The 19,882-nt window shown below is 43.3% G+C and overlaps 1 protein-coding gene and 1 long non-coding RNA gene across 2 annotated transcripts in view; one reads left to right on the forward strand and one right to left on the reverse strand.

Annotated features, from left to right (window-relative positions):
- Positions 1–19,882, forward strand: part of COL9A1 (collagen type IX alpha 1 chain) — a 297,653-nt gene that overhangs the window by 114,339 nt on the left and 163,432 nt on the right. The window lies entirely within an intron of this gene.
- LOC138296525 (uncharacterized) overlaps positions 1–19,882 on the reverse strand; it is a 112,388-nt gene that overhangs the window by 81,299 nt on the left and 11,207 nt on the right. The window contains exon 2 of the long non-coding RNA XR_011203851.1: positions 14,006–14,112. This is a non-coding gene — a long non-coding RNA (uncharacterized lncRNA). The remainder of the gene's footprint in view (positions 1–14,005; positions 14,113–19,882) is intronic.

Consider the following 19,882-nt stretch of genomic DNA (forward strand, 5'->3'; position numbering starts at 1 on the left):
CCTGGTTCCTTGGAGAGGAACTATTTTACATCATCTCCTGAAAAAGAGCAATAAGTAATACCTGATAATTACCTTTTAATAGCTCTTTAGACATCAACGCAGAGCATTTGCAGTGGTGCAGGTAGTGAGCCTGGAAGAAAGTATCGTAAACTTCAACTTGATCCATTGTTCTGAACAGGAGACAATGGATAATATTCTTGGTATTTCCTTCCTGGTGTAGTGAGATATACATGTGGCTAAGAGCCCCTTGTATTCCTATTTTACTGAGTACTGGTCGACATTTAATGGTGGGGATGGGGGTCTCCTTTGGTGGAAAATGAAAATGGGGGATACGCTATCTTTTTTGCAATGTGCTATCCAGTACCTAGGTTCAGACATATAACTTTGTCCAGTTGACATACAATTCTGCTATCTCAGGAAGGATCTCTTTGAACTGCAACATGGCCCAAAGATATGTTCTTGCACCCTTGAATTTCAAGCTGTATATGGCTGACATAAGTGAGTGCTGAGGCAAACAAAGCATGTTCCTTCCTTCCAAAACATGGCTCTATTTATGTATCAGTCTTGTAATATTCAAATGACATGATTCATTTAATTTAAATATGCTTTATTGTGAAGAAAAGAAAACAGTGATATTCATCTGTTAGACCTGGCATCCTTGGAGTGGTTTTCCCTGTCTTTTTGCCTCTGTTTCCTGTATTTTTGACTGTGTGCTGGATTTCGTTTTTGCTGGTTTCTGGTACTCTGGGCACTTTACCACTGCTGACCAGTGCTAAAGTGCAAGTGCTCTCTGTAAATTGTGATTATGATTGGTTATCTCTGATTAGTATATTTGATTTACTAGTAAGTCCCTAGTAAAGTGCAGTAGAGGTGCCCAGGGCCTAAAAATCAAATTCTACTAGTGGTCCTGCAGCACTGATTGTGCCACCCACATGGGTAGCCCTGAAAGCATGTCTCAGACCTGCCACTGCATTGTTTGTGTGTGCAGTTTTGCACTGCCAATGCGACCTGGCAAGTGTAACCACTTGCCAGGCCCAAACCATCCCTTGTTCTACTGGTCCTGATAGTGAAATACTGCCAAATACGTTTTTCACTATTGCAAGGCCTATCTCTCCCATAGGTTAACATGGGGATTGCCTTTAAATATCTTTTAAGTGCAGTTTTCCATTGGAAGCATATACAGATGTGGAGTTTGGGGTCTCTGAACTCACAATTTCGAAATACATCTTTTGGTAAAGTTTGTTATCAGATTGTCTGTTTGAAAATGCCACTTTTAGAAAGTGGGCATTTTCTTGCTTAACCGTTCTGTGCCTATGCCTTGCTGCAGAATACACGTCTGGGTCAGTCTGACATTTGGGCTGTTTGTGAGTTCATTCTAGGCAGTGACACAAAGGGAGCTGAGGTGTGTCCTGCATATCCTGATGAGTCTTCCTGGGCTAGAGAGGGAGTGAGGAGCTGACTCCTGCACTTAAAAGGGCTGTGCCTACCCTCACACAAAACAACCCGCTAGAGAGTGTCTGGGGCAGGGCATGGAAGAGGCAGAGTCTTGTGCACTACAAAGTCTTTCCTTTGAAGTTTGCCTACTTCAAAGGCAGAAATGAGTATAAGTATTGGACTGCTGACCCCTCAATTTTAGAACACTTTGCCGAGGAGAAGAGCTGAAGAGCTGTGTGCTTTGCTGAGTTGGCCTGGAGTTGCTGCTTCTGCCTTAGAGAGGACAAAGGCTGGGCTTTGCTGTGTATCCTGCTTGCGAAGATTCTCTAAGGTCTTGGACTGAGCTTGCCTCCTGTTAAGAAGTCTCAGGGACATCAAAGACTTAATCTGCCAACACCTGGCCTCTCTTACTGTGACTCTCTGACTTGCCAAGTGGTGCCACATCCAGTCCCTGGGCCCCTGGAAGGAGAAGCTGGCAGAACTAGAATGAAAATCCATGCACTGGAGCCGAGCAGCAGAAAATCAATGCAGCACCTGCACTTTGGCTGAATAATCGATGCAGCGTTGGTGAAATCGACGCAACACCAGCTCAGTGTGGATTCATCGCTGCTGTGCGTCCGGATTTTCCACGCATCAGCACTGGGCATCATAAATCTTCAACATCACCACACAGACCCAAGGCTGTTGGTCTGGAAATCGCCGCATCACTTACCTGGCGAAGAAAGAATCAACACTGCCTCACTTGCGAGTAAGGAATCAACACATCGATTGCTTTTCCTACGCATCCTTTCCCGTGCAGCTTTATTTTTGACACATACGAGGTACTTTGTGCTAAAACAATGCATACATTGATTTCTATGGATTAAAACTCTTTTTACTTTAATTCTTATCTTTGCTTTTGTATGTTGTATTTTTGTTGTTTTGGTCATGTTTGATTTAGATATATATTGGCTATTTTTCTAAACTGGTGTGGAGTCATTTTGTGGTGGTTTCACTGTGTTACTGTGTGTGTTTGTACAAATACTTAACACAATGCCTGTGAGATAAGCCTGACGGCTTGTGCCAAGCTACCAAGGGGGTGAGCAGGGGTTATCTGGGCTGTGTATCCCTTACCCTGACGAGAGTGAGGGTTCCTACTTGGATAGAGAGTAAACTGATTGCCAGCTAGAGCACCTATTTGTAACAATGGTGATCAGCGGTGAGGATAGAACTTATATTTGTACTTGACATACAGTGATTGGTGTAGGCTACTGATTTGTTGCAGACCATTAAACAACCACATGCTGTTTCTTTCCTGGATTTCTTTGCTTTTTTGTCCTTTCTGGTATCTCCCTGCCTTTTGAAACTTTGCACCTTTGTTGAGTCTTATCCGCCAGTGTGTCTCAGTCTGGGGAGCCACCAGCAGTTGCTATAAATGTGGTGTTTGAGTTGGAGAAGTTGAAGGATTACAAGCAGCTTTGTAAGAAATTCAAATGTCCAATCAAAGGCTCCACCAAGAAGGAAGAACTGCAAAAGGGGCTGAGGGCCTGGTTGGCAGCAAAATAGGCTGAGGAGCACACAGCAGAGGAGAATGGATGAGGAGGTGCAGAGCATGCATGATGATTTGAAGGATAACCAGGAGCACCTGCCTGGAGGTAGGGCCTCCAAGGCAGGCAGCAGTGTTTCTTCTAAAGGACTCACCCCAAGGGAACTGTTAGGCAGACAGGTAGAGAGAAGGCATCATTTTGAGTTTGAGAAGCTGAAGCTGGAATTGACTAAAACAGATAGAGAAGTAGAAGCAAGGAAAATGGCACTGGACATGAAGGAGAGACACATGTTGTTAGCTTATGAGCACAGCTTGAAGGAGCTGGATCTGAAGGGTAGGCTCAGCACAGATGCTGGCAGCAGTACCACAGTGCAATCTGACAGGGGGGTGCACATTTCCAAAGATCAAGTGAATGATTTTAAGAAGGAGGATAACAAATATTTGTGGTTCAAGGGGAATGAGTCAGCTCTTCACATGAACATGGTCCCTGAGGTGCACTGGGGGACAGGCCTGTGGAAGCACATTGAGGCAAAGGGGAGGGACACCTTGACAATCCTAGGGGATTCTCAGGGGCTCACTTACTCTTCATGAAGGATGCCCTACTCAATAGGTATGGTCTCACTCCAGAGCAGTACAAGGAAACGTTAAGTTCTTACAAGAAGGGGGAGTCTCAAACTAGGTTGGAATGTGTTGATTTTTTTGCAGTGCACTGGATGGGTGGATAAAAGGCAGCAAGGTAACAACTTATGAGGGGTTGTACAATTTGATTGCATGGGAGCACTTGTATAGTCTTTGTTTTCCTCCTGATTGACAACAAGCTGACTGACCCCAGAAAGCTTGCTCAGGAGGCGGACCGTTGGTAGAGTACCAGGGTACAAAAGAGGTATGGCGGAGACTCAGTCAAGTGTGGGCAGAGTCCCCATCAGAAGAAGTGGGGGGCCAAGGGTAAACAGGGGGAGTTCTCTAAAGGGCCCCAATCTGGTTCCCAGGGTAAGGATTCCTAGCCCCTGGTGAGAAACATGGATTTCTGCAGGGAAGCCTGCAGAGAGGGGTCCCAATAAGTGCTGTGCATGTGATCAGGAGTGTCACATGAGGGTGGATCCCAAGTGTCCCAAGATGACAACGGCATCCACTGGTGCACAATCACAGGGTTTGACCAGTGTAGTGCTTGGGGAGGAGTTGGTTCCATGAGAAGGGTAGGATCCGGCTGAGATGACCCTTGTTTCACTAGGGGACAGCAAGATGGGTCAGAGGACCCTCATGCCTGAGAACACTAAGAAGTACAGGCAGTGGGTGACCATCAATGGACAGAGGGTGGAGACTGAGAAATACTGGAGCCAGTGTGACTACTGTCAGGTGTCACCTGGTGTCTGAAGAGCAGATTGTCCCCAATGTGCTTCACCAAGTAGTTGCTGTAGACCACTCAGAGTGCCTGTGCAAGGTAGCACGGGTTCCCTTTGAATGGGGGGGTCTCAGGTTCCTTGATGGTAGCTGTGAATCTAACCATACCTGTTGATTGTCTACTAGGTAATGACCTGAGGCTTCCCCTTGGTGTGAGGTGGAATGCCGGGTGCATTTGGAGATGTTGGATCTGCCTGGGTGAGCATGCATGACAACCCTGTCTATGGCAGTCAATAACAGTGAGCAGGGGGACCTGGAGCCTGAAAAAGTGGCCCAGGTGTCTGACAAGACGAGTAGAGGTAAGGGGCATGGGAAACCTGCCCAAGAAGTTCCCATGGTCCAGGAGGATCCTGAACTTGGGGCAGCACGAGTGCTGGTGGTACCCGACCACTTCATAACCTTACTACTGGAGTTGGCTCATGGTGTGCCTTTGCCAGGCAAGTGACAAGAGTGGGGGCTAGATGCAAGAGTCCCCTCCAACCATTCCCTGTTGTGAGCACCCATTGTGAGTTGGTGGGAATTTACATTGTGGGGCCTCTGGACCATGGCAACAGCTTTATCGGTCTTGGTGGACCATGGCACCTGGTACCCGGAGGCCATCCCTCTGAGGTCAGTAACAGCCCATGTGGTGGGCCGGGCATTGATGGGGATTTTTACCAGCATGGGGTTCCCCAAGGAGGTGATCTCTGACTTGGTTACCAACTTCATATCTACATACATGAGGGCCCAGATTTAAGAAGCACTAGTGCCACATTAGTGTCATTTTTTTACACTAATGTGGGGTTAGACTTTAAAAAAACACCACACCATATTTACAAAGTGGTGCAATGCATGCATTTAATACAACTGTATATTGAATACAATTGTATTTTGTAAGTTTGTGCCACTTTTGCGTCACAAAATGACGCACATGCGGCGCTATAAAAGTATACTTATGTGCCTAAATACCTTAAAATACCCCCCTCCTAAAGACAAGGACAATATAACAAGATGCAGAAAATCTTATAAACAAACTCTAGAGGCCCAGAAAAAAAGAAATTAAACAGAAGCTTGGAATGACTCGATGCAGACTGACTTATTGAACCATAGTGCCAGGTTCTGGGACATCATTAATAGTTCCTTCTTCTCTGGGACCTCAAATTGTGCTATTGATTGCATTGTTTCGGCAGATGCATGGATAACACATTTTCAGAGTATTTATGATAACCGAGTCAGAGTAGATACTTCCATTGTTCCAGCTTTTACTGGTGGCAACTACAACCTGGTTTTTAATAAAGATGAAGTTTTTGAGACTATTTTAGCTATGACAAATAATAAAGTGTCCAGTCCTGACAGCATGCCAGTTGATCTATATAAACCTAATTTCTCATTGTGGTCCAAAATCTTAGCACACATTTTTAATGCAGCATGTAAGATTGGTTTACCTTCATCAGGGTCTAGGTCCATCACAATTACAGTTTTAAAGAAAGGGTCTTGATTAGATCCATAATGTTACAGGCTAATATCTCTTTTTGACTTGCTAGTCAAGGTCTTAGGTAGAGTGACACTTTTCCAAGATCTCAGAATGGTTAGAGAAGCACTATGTTATTACAAACTTAGAATATAGATTTAGGATAGGGAAAGACATCATAGATCAGTGCTTCAACTTGCAATTGATAATGGATAAATATACCATAGCCAAAAAAGGCTCACTGCACCTGGCCTTGAAGGATCTTACTGCAGCATTCAAGTGGGTTAATAGATCCAAATTGTGGCTGCTGCAGATTTACATGGGGTTGGATCACAAATTGAGAATTTTTTGCATGACCTTCACAGGGATCTCTCTGCCGCCATGTGATATAATCACATTAGGTCTCTCTCTTCAACTATAGAGGTTCACAGGGGCATTTGACAGAGGTGTATACTGGCCCCACTCCTATTTACATTTCACATCAACAACCTGGTTCCAGTTTTAAGAACTTCCTGTTGTGTCATTCCCCGTGCCGTACCCAGACAATACCCTACTTCTATATGTGGATGATGCTCTGCTATTAGCAAGGACTGCCATAGGTCTCCAAAGATTACTTGATTCTTTGATCAGTTTAATGACCTCACTAGTCTTGAACACTGCAGGGCATATTTAAGAGCCCCTAGTGCAATTGTAACATAATTTTTTTATGCTAATATGGCGTTAGAAGGCCAAACACGCCAGGCATAATGTATGCAAAGGGGGCGTTCCCCCATTAGGGTGGGCAAAAAAATGGTGCAAGGAATCTAACAGATTTCTTTGCGTCATTTTTTTTTCCGGCACTTTTAATGCCTGCAGGCGTTAAAAGGGGGCATGCTATTGAATATAATGGTCCCCTATGTACTCTGCAGCAGTAGCTCCAAACTTTTGGCCCTACTCCTGCAGAATACATCAATAGCGTAAAAAAAAAAGTCACACTACTGCCCCCTATCCTGCGACATGGTGCACTATATTTTAAATACGGCACACATATGGTGGCGGTAAGGGGTGCTAAAGGGCGCACTCTGTGCAGCACCACTTTTCTTAAATATGCCCCTAAGTTTGCTAAATCCCATATAATGACAATGGGTCGGACAATCAGAAAGCAGAAAACCTGTTACGGAGAGGGCTGTGAAATAAATAAGGTAACCACCTTCACGTATCTGGGTATTTTGTTTGATGACAGGGGTACTTGGGCATCACAAAGAAGGTCAAAAAGGAATGCCTTGTCAATTTTGCAAAAAGGCTGGAGGCCAAACCAGTTGAAGCTGTACTGAAAATTTATAAGGCAAAATGTATCACTATTGCTTCTTACGGGTCTGGCATCTGGGGAAAAAAAGACCTGGTGACCTTCAAATTGTGGAGAGTACATTTTTTAGCAATCTCCTTTCTGGCCCCCAAACGGTACCCTCTTTTACTGTCCCTGGGAAATTGGGAGTGGGTTATATCTCAGACTTGGTGGCCTTAGCTCCCTTGTTGTGTTGGATCAGGATGTGGATTTATCCTAAAGTGGAGTTAAATCAGATCATCGCTTATGACTGTGTAACTCTGGAGAGGTCTAATGATATTCTCTAGCTCCGCTATATAAAGATTTTAGTGGAGAAAGTTGGGCATCCTTATCTATGTCTGGATCCCAATGGACTTGTTAAGAGAGATCTACCTTGTGTGAAAAAACAATATATGTCCATTATCTGTGAAGAAAGAGAAGAAAGGGAGCTTTTTAAATTCATGGTACAGCCCAGCTGTTTTTTAAAAACTTGTCCATCAACAGAGCCCTATTTAATTGTTACCACAGTCCCTTACCATTGTTTTTAACGCCACCTTCCTGGAAGATTGGAAACATGCAGAAATCAACTCCCTGCTGAAAAAATCCTCCAATGTCCCTCAAAAACTACAGACCCATCTCACTACTCCCCTTCCCAGCCAAAGTCATTGAGAAGGTCATCAACGCCCAACTCACTGAATTAATCAAAACCAACCACTCCCTGTACCCCTCCCAATCAGGTTTCAGAAGCAACCAAAGCACCGAGACCGCACTCCTCGCTGCAACGGACTTCCACACTCTCCTTGACCAAGGCATAACTGCAGCCCTCATCCTCCTGGACCTCTCTGCTGCCTTCAACACCCACCACACTCTCTACACCAGACTATATGATGCCGGTATCCATGACAAAGCCTTAGAGTGGATCCGCTCCTTCCTCACTAGCTGAACCCAGAGAGTTCTCATCAAAACTGACAGAGATCAGTTGCAGAGTTCCTCAGGGCTCCTCTCTGAGCCCCACCCTCTTCAACATCTAAATGGCTCTGCTTGCGAACATTGTCAGAAACCTCAGGCTTAACATTGTCTCCTACACTGATGACACCCAGCTGAACCTCTCCCACACCAACCAACCTACAACAGCCAAAAGCAACTTCCACAACGGAATTAAGGCAGTCTCTGCCTGGATGAAGGACAGCTGCCTGAAACTCAACTCTGACAAATGTAGGTACTCATCCTAGGCTCCACCCCATCCACCTGGGACGACTTCTAGTGGTACTAAGCATAAGGACCCCGCCCCCACACCCACCGACCTTGCACGCAACCTCGGCATCATCCTCGACTCCTCGCTCTCAATGAACTGCCAAATCAACGCCTTCTCATTCTCCTGTTTCCACATGCTCTGCTTTTTCGGAAAGATTTTCAAATGGATCCCCACTGAGTCCAGGAAAACAGTCACCCAGAAGCTTGTCTGCAGCAGGTTAGACTATGGCAACACACTCTATGCTGGAACCACCCAAAAGTTCCAAAAGAAACTGCAGAGAATCCAGAACGCCTTGGCCATACTCATCCTGGACATCCCTTACCGCAGCCACATCACTGCTCACCTGAGATACCTTCACTGCTTCCGATCAACAAAAGAATCACTTTCAAGCACCTCTTGCATGACTACAAACCCCTCCACAACAGCGGACCTTACAGAGGACTCTTACCTTGCTGCTCAGACCTTGAACACTCTTCTGCTACACCTCAGGCAATCACACTCACTATCTCGATTCAAGAAGAACCTGAAGACCTGGCTCTTTGACTGAACTGCCAATACCCCCTTTAGCACCTCGAGACCCTTACGGATGATTAGCCATGCTTTACAAGAACCTTGATTGATTGATTGATTTACAAGGTTCAGACTGAATTTACTGCTTTGCTTACTTGCAGACCTCAAAGGTTGGCACAAGATTGATGAGCTGGGCTCTTGCTCTTGTGACAATTTTTCCACCCAGGACACATTGCATTCTATGGTGTTGTGTGATCATTATTGCTCTATCCATCACCGTTTTATAGTTCCTTTTTCAAAAGACATGGTTTTTTCACAAGATAAACCAGCACTGATTTATCTTCAAATGCCATCTAGTCTTTATGATTTTTTATTTGCTGCTGTTAGGAAGAGGAAGAGATGCTGTACAAAGTTCTGGATTATAATCTATAGCCCCATCATTTTAACTTTTGTAGGAGGTCACACTATAGTATTTTTATACATGTTTTTATGTTTATTATTGAATTTTGTATATGTATTTTTATATTGGGTATGCTTTTATGGATTTAACTAACCAAATAAAGTATTCTGACTCACTGAGTCAAATGTTCTCTTGCATGCCATTGGGATGAGCAGAAAGACTGTTACTTCATTCAGTTGGGGTGGGGGTATAACCATGCCCATGGTAGTGTGCAGCCCCTACCTCTGGCATCCAGTGGACTGTCTGGCTCCAAAGGGACTGATTGGGGATAATTACCTCCAACGGACCCCCAGGGGGGCAGAAAGACTGTGTTTCCATTCATTTGGGGTGGGGAAATGGCAGTGGGCAGACTTGGGGTACTTACACTATCTACCACTCAAGAGGGGGGCAGAAAGACTTTGGTCCCCATTTAGGTGGGTGGGGGGCATTGCCATGCCCATGGTAAGCAGTTCTTACCCCTCTTCGATTAAAAAGAAATCCCTGGTGCCTAGTAGGCTTTCTGTCCCCCAGTGGCCAAAGTAGGGGCTATTGCCCCCAGGGGACAGAAAGACTGTTGTATGAAAAACATTATGTGAGAGCAAAAGTCCTTGCCCAATTGGCCGCTTCCCTCTCCCTGGTGCCTAGTGTAGTGGATTCCTGCTTGGGGATCACCCTACTGAGGTGCTCCCAGGCAGGGATCCACTAGCAAGAGGTATTGTTGGAAAAGGGAGATTTTACCCTTTCCAACTGTACCTCGCCTGTTAAAATCAGTGCTCACGGGGCTGATGTTTGCCCCTGAGCACTGAAGAAAATGAAAGTTAAATGAGCTGATTGGCTCATTTTACTTTCATTTTCCTCACTGATAACACTGGTGTGCACGGCGTGCACGGCGCACCGATTCTCACTATGGGATGGGGATATTTTTAGCCTTGTTGCTGGGGAAGCTGTTCCCCAGCAACCATGGATAACAATATCAAAATTAAATCCCTCTGGTGCCTGCGTGAGAGGGACTTTAACAGCCAGGTGCGCAGAGGGCTGGGAGCCGTGTGAATAACACAAGCAGTATAGCGTCGGATGGTTCCCGACCATCCAACGCATGCAAAAGGTTAAGGGATATTGGGCCAATGCAGCAGGTTTGTTATTCCATGAGAAACGTGAAGGAATAGATTCCATGTTTTTAAAGAAGCTAATTGGAATTTGGGTAGGAATCATGGAAAGCGGATACATCACTTGAGGAGAAAGCATCACTTTTATTAATCTTAATCTAACCAACCAGGATAAAAGTAAAGAATTCCACAAGGAAAAAAACATTTATAATTTGTGTTGCTCATCCTCAAAATGTATTTCAACCATATATTTAATGGAATTTGTGAACCATAATCCTAGATATTTTACTTTAGTTGATTTCCAAGTGAAACTTAGATCTTTTAAATCTTCTTTGGTACAAAATTTATTAAGTAGTAGTATTTCAGATTTATCTGAATTGAATTTATATCTCGAGACATTAGGGAAGTCTTGAACCTCTTTTTGAAATGCTGGAATAGTTGTAGATGGATTGGAAAGGTATGAAAGAATATTGTCAGCATACATTGATGATTTAGTTGCTCTCTATTGTATGAGAAGCCAACAATGTTGTTGTTCTGTCTACTTTTAGAAAAAAAGGTTCCAAAGGTGAGGATAAACAAATGTGGGGACAAGGGACAACCTTGTTGCACACCTCTTTGTAATGGAAAGTAATCAGATAAAACACCATTTGCAAAGATATCTGCCACAGGGGAAGAGTATATTAGTATTGTAAGATGTAATATTTTTGGGCCAAAGCTAAACAATTTTAGTCTCTCAAACATAAATTGCGTCCAACACGGTCACATGCTTTTTCATCATCAAAGGCAATAGTCACTAATGGCTACATTTGGGCGCCTTACTAAGTACATTAAATAGACATCTGGTGTTGTAAGAGGAGAAGTGACCTTTAATCAAGCCACCTTGCTTTAGGTATATTTATTTAGGTAGAATAGTGTCTATACACAAGGCTAAGATCTTACAAAAATGTTATATTATTCTTACTGAAGATATAGGCTGGTAATAACCACAGAGTTGCAAATTACGATTTTCTTTAGGGATAAGACAATCGATTGCCTTTTGGAAAGTCCCAGATACATCATGGGAGATAGCAAAATGTTTAAAGAGATTAAAAAGCCCGGGAAATACGAACTGGAGAAATTAGAATAAAATTCAGAAATACATCCATCAGGACTTAGGCCCTCATTACAACCCTGGCGGTCGGTGGTAAAGCGGCGGTAAGACCGCAAACAGGCCGGCGGAATTTTTTTTAATTATGACCGCAGCGGCATCCGCCACTTCACCATTCCGACCGCCATGGTGGTGAAGACCGCTGGGCTGGAGATTGCGGTCTCCAGCCCGGCGGTCGTCATTAGACCGCCGATGGTATCAGGACCCTGCATACCGCCATGGATCTCGGTGGTTGGGAACCGCCATGAGATCCATGGCGGTAGGCTCTATCAGTGCCAGGGAATTCCTTCCCTGGCACTGATAGGGGTCTCCCCCACCCCCGCTACCCCCCATGAATCCCCCCCACACCCCTGCCACCCCCCAAAGGTGGCACAAACTCCCTCCCCACCCCAACCCCGAACATGCACATATACACACCCCTACACGCACACACCCCCAACACGCACATATACACACCCCTACACGCACACACCCCAACATGCACATATACACGCCCCTACACGCAAACATACACCCCGACAACACATACCCGCACACATACAAACAGACATGCATACCGTCCGACCCGCACACATTTCCCATACACACAGAAACCCCCGCACTCATACACTCACTCACTCACCCTTCTACACACACGCACACCCCCATGCAAGCACACAACACCCCCCACCCCCTTCCCTAACGGACTATCAACTTACCTTGTCCGTTGATCCTCCGGGAGGGGACGGGATCCATGGGGGCAGCTCCGCCACCAGAACACCGTCACCAGAACGCTGCCACACCGAATCATGGGACGTGATTCAGTGGGCGGTGTTCTGATGACGTGGCGGTGGAGGTTGAGCAACCTCCACTTTCCCGCAGTCTGCCAGTATGGCTGATGGTGGCTTTCCATATGAAAAAGGACGGCGGCCTGCCAGCGGTCATAATACGTGGCACGGAAGACCGCCAGCACTGGTGGTCTTCAGCACGGCGGTACCTCGGCGGTCTTGCGAAAAGACCGCTGAGGTTGTAATGACCCCCTAAGTGTCTTGCCAGGTTTTGCATTTCAGACTGCATCTGCAATACCTTTTAGAAATATACTTCTTTCAAAAGGGGAAAAATCAACATCATACAATTTAGGCTGTAGAGTGGATTTTAAATAATCAATAATGTGAGAAATAGATGCAACTTGATCAGGCATATAAAGACATTTGTAGAATGTGACAAATCCAATTAAAATGTCCTCTTCTTTGGAGACAACCTTTATTAAAGGTTACAATAGAATTTTTTTTATTCTGTTCCTTCCTAACTTTTAGCTACTTTGCTGAAAGCTTGAAAGTGATTTTGATCATCATAATACCTAGCAATTTGGTGGAATAGGAAAAGATCAGGCATGCTCCACAGGGATTTTATTAAAATTAAGTGTTGTTTTGAATAGATAATTAAGAGAGGTTTGTGTTTTTGAATGATTATATTTACTGTGTGCGGCACCCCTGGCTAGTTTTGATGGCGCACTAGGGAGCCGCAGCTCCTAATTTTGGAACAACTGCTTTATATCAACCGTCATTAAGAGAGATTTCATTACTAACATAAAAAATCACTCTCTCAGGGTTAAATATATATAAATAAATAAATATCCAATTCCCCTAACACTCACCTACAATAAAATTAAATCAAACCATCCAAACCGATCCACATGTTATTATGTATACTTTCCTTTGTTTCCTGATAGTCTCCATGGACAAAATAAAATCCATTAATCAGTTACCACATTCTCCTCCTTTAAAACTGACCATAATTTGATCACCCCGTGGTATCTAGAATGGTGTCCAATGTTAGTCATCCACTCCATCCATAACTGAAAATATTATTAATCATTGTGGGACCATATACATTAAGATTGCAAGTGGTATTTTATCTATCAATAATTCAACAGCAACCCATCAACCTTCATTATCATTAGACTGCAAAGTGTGACATTCAAATGCTTTCTAACAAGAATGACTGTGCTATTCTTTTCCTGCATTGCCATAGACAAAATGCCTACCTTACCCCATTTTTTTCAGTTTTAATGTTTCTGACTCATTTAAATGTGTTTCCTGCAAAAGTGCAATATGCAATATCAGTATGGAGATTAGAAAAATGTGAGAGAACTCTTTGCCTTTAGATTGGATTACCCAAACCCTTAACACTTCGTGAGACTACTCTGAATTATAAAATATTCTAAGAAGTATACAGAATCAATGCTTAAAACAATGAACATTACACAATAACTTGTAAAAATAATATCTGGATGGTGAAAAAGAAAGATTTGAAAAGCTAAAATAGGATGTAAGAAATGCAGAAGAAAGATGACAAAGAAGTAAGGCAAGAACAAATCATGAAGAAGATAGAGAAAACAAAAACTTAAAAGAATGGGCAGTACAAGTCAAATAGATGACGACTGTAAATCATACCTAAATAGCGCGGTCTTTGAAATCACAAGGGATGGGGAATGCACAAGACAGAGAAGAACACTTGGGGAACTCAGATGGTCAGTGCATATTCAAGGGTGGTAGAAAAGCTGCAAAGAAAGAGAAAAAATAATTAAGGCATAGGCTGTAATATAGATTACTCAATAACACTGCAATACATCATGCGAAATAACAATCATGATGTAGTTAATTCCATTGTTTCTTCTCTACATTGATGAAGGAAGCTCTTGAGATTATAGGATCATCATGTGTTACTGTGTTGTCCTTGTCAGTCACTTTGAATTGTCAAGGATGAAGGAGGCTGAAGTTTGTGTTAATAGCTCTCAGTTGTGATCACAAATCTATATATTTTTTCTGACTGAATGCTGGCATCTTTGCTGCATCTTGAGAAAAGTACAGTTTGTGTGAAGACCAAAATATTTGTTTCTTAATCTTAACAGCACTAAGAACTTTAAGGTGGTCAGTGTGTTCCAGAAGTAAGAGAATAACACCTTTAGACTTAGAATTAGATCTTGGACCAAGCTTTTGCGCACATTGAATCATCAAGGATGGAGAAGAAGGGAGGTGCAAGACTTTTGGAATAAAATCTTTGAAATACTGAAGAGGGTCCGGGGCCTTCATGTTTTCTGTTAGACCATACATTCAAAGGTTATTTCTCCTATTACTATTTTCAAGATCCTCTGTGTGCTTCTTGAGATCATTTATTTCCAATTCCAATTCGTAAATTGTGATGGTCTTATCATGTATATCACCGACTCTTTGTTGTAGATCAGAGACTTGTTTATCCATAAATGACCACTTATCCTCAAGATTAAAGAGACTCTTAGTAGTGGCTTTAATGAATGGTCTTAACACCTCTATTTCCTACATTATCAGTTACATTGAAATAGGTAAAGGAGACTTTACCCAATAGGGAGTTTTTTTCAGTCTTTTATGATTGGAGCATGATATATTCTTTAGTGTTGCTTGAGTATTTGGGATTACACCAATAGGAAAATCATCTTTATGAGCCAAAGCCCCTGCTGCCAAGAAATTGGTTAGCTAGCTGTTGAAGGTTGTGAGGTAGAGTGAAATTTAGTAGAACCAGTAGATGCTGTGTACAAAGGTTTCCTTTGATGTAACCTCCCCTTAAACTGGTATATGATTAGTACATATGAGAAAAACTGTGAATCAATTAGGAGAATTAAAAGAATGGTAGATAAGACCTCTGATGTAGAGATAGTAAACAGTAATGGAGAAAAGTCACGTTATGCAGCTCAGTCATTATCCTGTGTAGCATATACGAGGAAAAAATGGCATAAGCACCTTAAAACATAAGTCCACAAAGAGAAATTTGTCTTTCTTTGTTGAAGACAAAATGGAGGTCATAGAAGCTTCATGAAGTTGGAGGGCACAAAAGTTTGCAAATATCCTTAAAGTTGGCTTAATGCCTGTTTGAACATGAGTAAATAAGCTGTTTTTGAGAAAACAAGCATTATTTCTGCATTATTACACCCACATTTCTGAAGGTTATCAGCACACAAAATTCCAAAACTGCGGCTGCAATTTGATATGGAGCTGTATCGGTGACAAAAATTTAGCAAGTTATACCTTCCAAGTATGTAAGTTCAGTCAGTAATGAAATAACAGGAGGAGTTTATGTTCTGACACTCCTGTTAGTTAAAAAATTCAGCTCTCCGACTGCGAGGAAGTCAACTTCTTGACCGGGGGTATGGAGGTCATCAGATACATGGCCATCTCCACCGGCATCCATGTCATGCCACTTGAAATAATTATTTTAGATTGCAGCAACATCGGCTTATTATGTAATGCAGATTTGTAGAGCGAACAATCACCCTGGAGGGTATTCTGATGGTGAGCTGGAGTGAGTCTAGGTGCAACTAAGGCCTACTGGGACCACTCGAGAAGCCAGGTCTTCAACTTCTTGTGAAATTCAAACAGTGAGAAGGAGGTTTTTATGTGCAGAGGCAGGTTGTTCCAAGCTTTAGGAGAGATGTAGGAGAAGGCTTGACCACCAGACCTGACTTTCCATATGAAAGGGATTTGTACAAGTAGGAGTTTGGACAAGCGAAGGTGTCTGGAAGGTTTGTGAAAGCAGGTGGGATTATTGAGGCATGCAAGACCAATGTTATGTAGTGCCTTGAAAGTGTGGCTGAGGAGTTTGAATTGTGATCATTTGTGAATGGGGAGCCAGTGGAGTTTCTTCAGGTGTGATGTGAGTGTTCAGTGGGAGGTTGAGAGTGATTCTGGCCTCCAAGTTCTGAATGGTCTGCAGCCTTCTGGTGAGCTTTTTATTAATCCTGGTTTAGATGATGTTTCCATAGTCTAGCTTGCCTGTGACCAGGGTGTGCATGACAAACTTCTGGGTGCTAATTGGATGCTGTTTGAAAATCTTCCTCAGCATCGGCACGGTAGAAATCATGAGGCAGGGAGAGCATTGACTTGGGCAGTCAAGTTAAGTTTGTTGTCTATGATGATTCTGAGGTTCTTGGTGAGGTTGGGGGGGTGGATGTCAGTCCTCACTCTGTTGGTCACTTAGTGAAGTCCTACTGAGATGTGCTCTTCCCGAATATACATGATTTCGGTCTTGTCAGTGTTCAGTTTTAGACAGTTAGATGCAGACATCAAAATCTGCATTGAAGGGTTTAATAGAACTAAGACGTTCGTGGTAAACATTTCATAGACAGAAATCCTGAATATTACCAGTAGACATCATACATACTGACCTTGGTTCCTGGACAAAATGCAAATTGAGCAGACAAGAGCGTTCTGTTATATCCTTTAGTTTAATGCCAAAGCTTGATTATCATTTATCCTCTTTAAAAATCACAACTTTAATCTTTTGTATCGCTAGCCCGTGAGTTACCCTAATTCTTTCAGTCATTACAGCAAAATGATTTTCTTCTCTAGACAGTGGGCTGCTGGCTTCTCGCGTGGCTGGATTAAGTCTATTTATCAGTCTAGTTGTCACTAACGGAATGTGCTGGATTTGAGACTATGCATTGATGGGGAGACATCGTATGCAAGTTTAAAGAACTCCCCACTATTGGACCTACGGTTACCAAATGTGAGTCACAGGCTATGCCCTTTAGAAATAATTTGCAATTTACCACACCTATGTTCTTTAAAAAAATGTAGGGCTGTACAGTCCAGACTCAAAACTAACCTCACAATATTGTGGCAGAGCAGTACCCTAAAGTTATAAAACTAAAGAGTACCTTATATTCTGACGTTATGTGTATTTGTTAATGTGCCCGTATATATATAAACTATATACGTTAGCAGAGCACAGGAGTACTCAGCTTTGTTTACTGCGAATTTCAAAGTGTTACCCGTACAGTGAACAGTACATTATGATCTGTCTACGTGAGCGCGCAAACAGTGCTCAGATTGTGTCTCACAGCGAACCTTTCGTCCAGTTCCTGAGACCGTGCATGAAATTCATGTAAAAATGTCACAGTAATGTGCAACATCTCACAGAGGTATAGCAGCCAGGCACAGAATGTCTAACTGTGCAAGGAATCTAGCTTTCTGAAATTCCATTGCTTCCTGACCAGGTAGCCTAGAGGGAGCTTCCCTTCATGTACAAGAAAGTCTCATGTGCGTGATATTTACAAGCCACATGCACGTTTTATTAGCAGCCCATTTATCCCATCTCATGAATCTGTGTGTACGGTTCTTGCAGAAGTCCCTTTTTATTCAGAGCCTTGAGGTGAGAAACGTGCAGTGTAAGGGGCGTCGATGCAGAGAACAATAAAAATGTTCCTTCTATTGGCAAGAACGGTAGGAATCTCCGTAGCAATCGCTACAGTAAGTTTAAGAGCGGTTTATGAGGATGATCGGACAATATTCCGCCGAACTCATGCAAGTGATGCCTGCAGGTTGTAGGTTATTTCCAAGGAAGGTGCTCTTTGAGGCAGTGGGCCTCACCTAGCGAGTGTAAACAGTGGACATGTTTTCCGGGTTCGTATTAAATTGTGGAATTGGTGCTTCCATTGTGTTCTACAGATGCAATAGTATCGGAGTTGGTTCCAAATAACGTCATGTTGGCGCTTGTGTAAAGTGCTTGTGTGAGCAGAGCAGCAAAGGAATGGATTATAAAAGATCTTGAAATTTGCCTGAATGGCTTTGTAAAGTTGAGATGTCCTGCCCTGTAAATGTCTTCTGGACTACCCCTTTCCTTCAATGGACTCGCAGACATGCAAACCCAGCTGAGGAGTTCTATGTCGTTTTTGGTTTATTCGCATAAGAACTGTTCTCTTGAATCTGAGGGAGTTTTCCAAAGTGTTCCTACCCCCTTTCTGAGAGAGGGAAGCACTGCTTCAGCACCAAGGCTATCAGGTGAGTGGCAACAGAAGAAGCATGCTTTAAGTTCAGGAACACAGGCCTACTAACTCGCATACTGAAGGCCTGCAACTGGATTTCCTTCCCTTCATTGTATTTGGAATATAAAGGAAGGATACATGAACATGTGAGGGATGTATCGTTCCCAGAAGGACTAGTGAATGACAGAGTCCATTTAAATCCTATTTGGGTGATGGACAAGATGACGGCTAGGTGAAGCCTAAACATAACTAAAATACCTGTATGCTTCTCCTGTTACTCTCCCTGAATTCTGCAGAGCATAAGTGAGGGTAGATGTTCAGCTTATTCATTTTTCAAAGTTACCTTTCCCCTGCTCTGACTGAAACTCATTCATCTCCATTTCCTGTGTTGTTGGCATCTACTTTGCCAACAAGAAGAGATGCAGTTCTAAATTTGAGCTCAATAAGCATCACACCTAGGGCTAGTTTGAAAGGATGTAACTAGGAATTTGGGGCCCAGAATCACCCAAATTCTGACCAAGAACAGGGAGTGGGAATGTCCTGAATTAGAGGAGCCCAAGAACCTTTCAGTATTGCAGACCATACCTTCCCCACTAGAATAGTATAAGCACTGGGCCCCTCAACAATATTAGATTGGCTCTTTATCATCTGGACAATGAGGAGGCCAGAGATTGCCGGACCAGGAGTTGAACATCAGCTATTTTCCTTTCTCCTACCAATCTGGGAGACTAAGATTGAGACGTGTGTGAAGTCACCCTGTTGCCATGATCGGTGGAGAGAAGAAAAGCTTACTTGCCTACATTAAGACTTGGGCAGTGCCTGTCAGGAGGAACTGACCTGATCCAGAGGAAGAATTGGATAAACATAGCTGACTGGAAGCAATGAATTCATCACAGGAGCCATGAAGTTAGCAAGAACACTAAGAACATTATCTGGACCATGGAGCTGCACCAACATTTGCTGACAGGGTGGATGGATCGAGTCAATTGGCCTCCTCCCCTCTAGTATGATGTCTTATTGTGATGTCTGGATAATACTGCCCTTATTCAAGAACCTTTGGAATGATTTTACTAGCCCATATTATTCCAGAGATCTCATTTCCATTAGGCATGAGGACCTATCTCTAAAAGGCTAGGTCCTGGTGGGGCCTGGTTGGAGCAGTTACTCCCATGGATGCTCCTAGTACCATAAATGGCCTACTCCCCTAGGAAAGCTTGTCCATGACTGGTGGTTTTGCAGATGCAGGCCCTTGAAACAAAAAAGCAACACTGGAACATCCTAATCAGTACTGACCCACTCGTTCATCTGATCCTTTCAAAACTAAAACAACCTCTTAGGCTGTAAACTGCCTTTTGGACTCCTAAGACATTGTAACATATTCCTAACAGGAATGGTGTCACCAAGACTTTATCAGTAGGGTACCATAACATTGCTCAGTAGGGTTCTAATTGTTTGAGCAGTGGGTTTTTGGGTTAGTACAGTTTTGGAGGTGATAGTGTTTATTTTTGTTTTAGCACCAGTGTGTTAACCAGTG

This window comes from Pleurodeles waltl, chromosome 5, assembly GCF_031143425.1.
Source record: "Pleurodeles waltl isolate 20211129_DDA chromosome 5, aPleWal1.hap1.20221129, whole genome shotgun sequence".
Classification (NCBI taxonomy): domain Eukaryota; kingdom Metazoa; phylum Chordata; class Amphibia; order Caudata; family Salamandridae; genus Pleurodeles; species Pleurodeles waltl.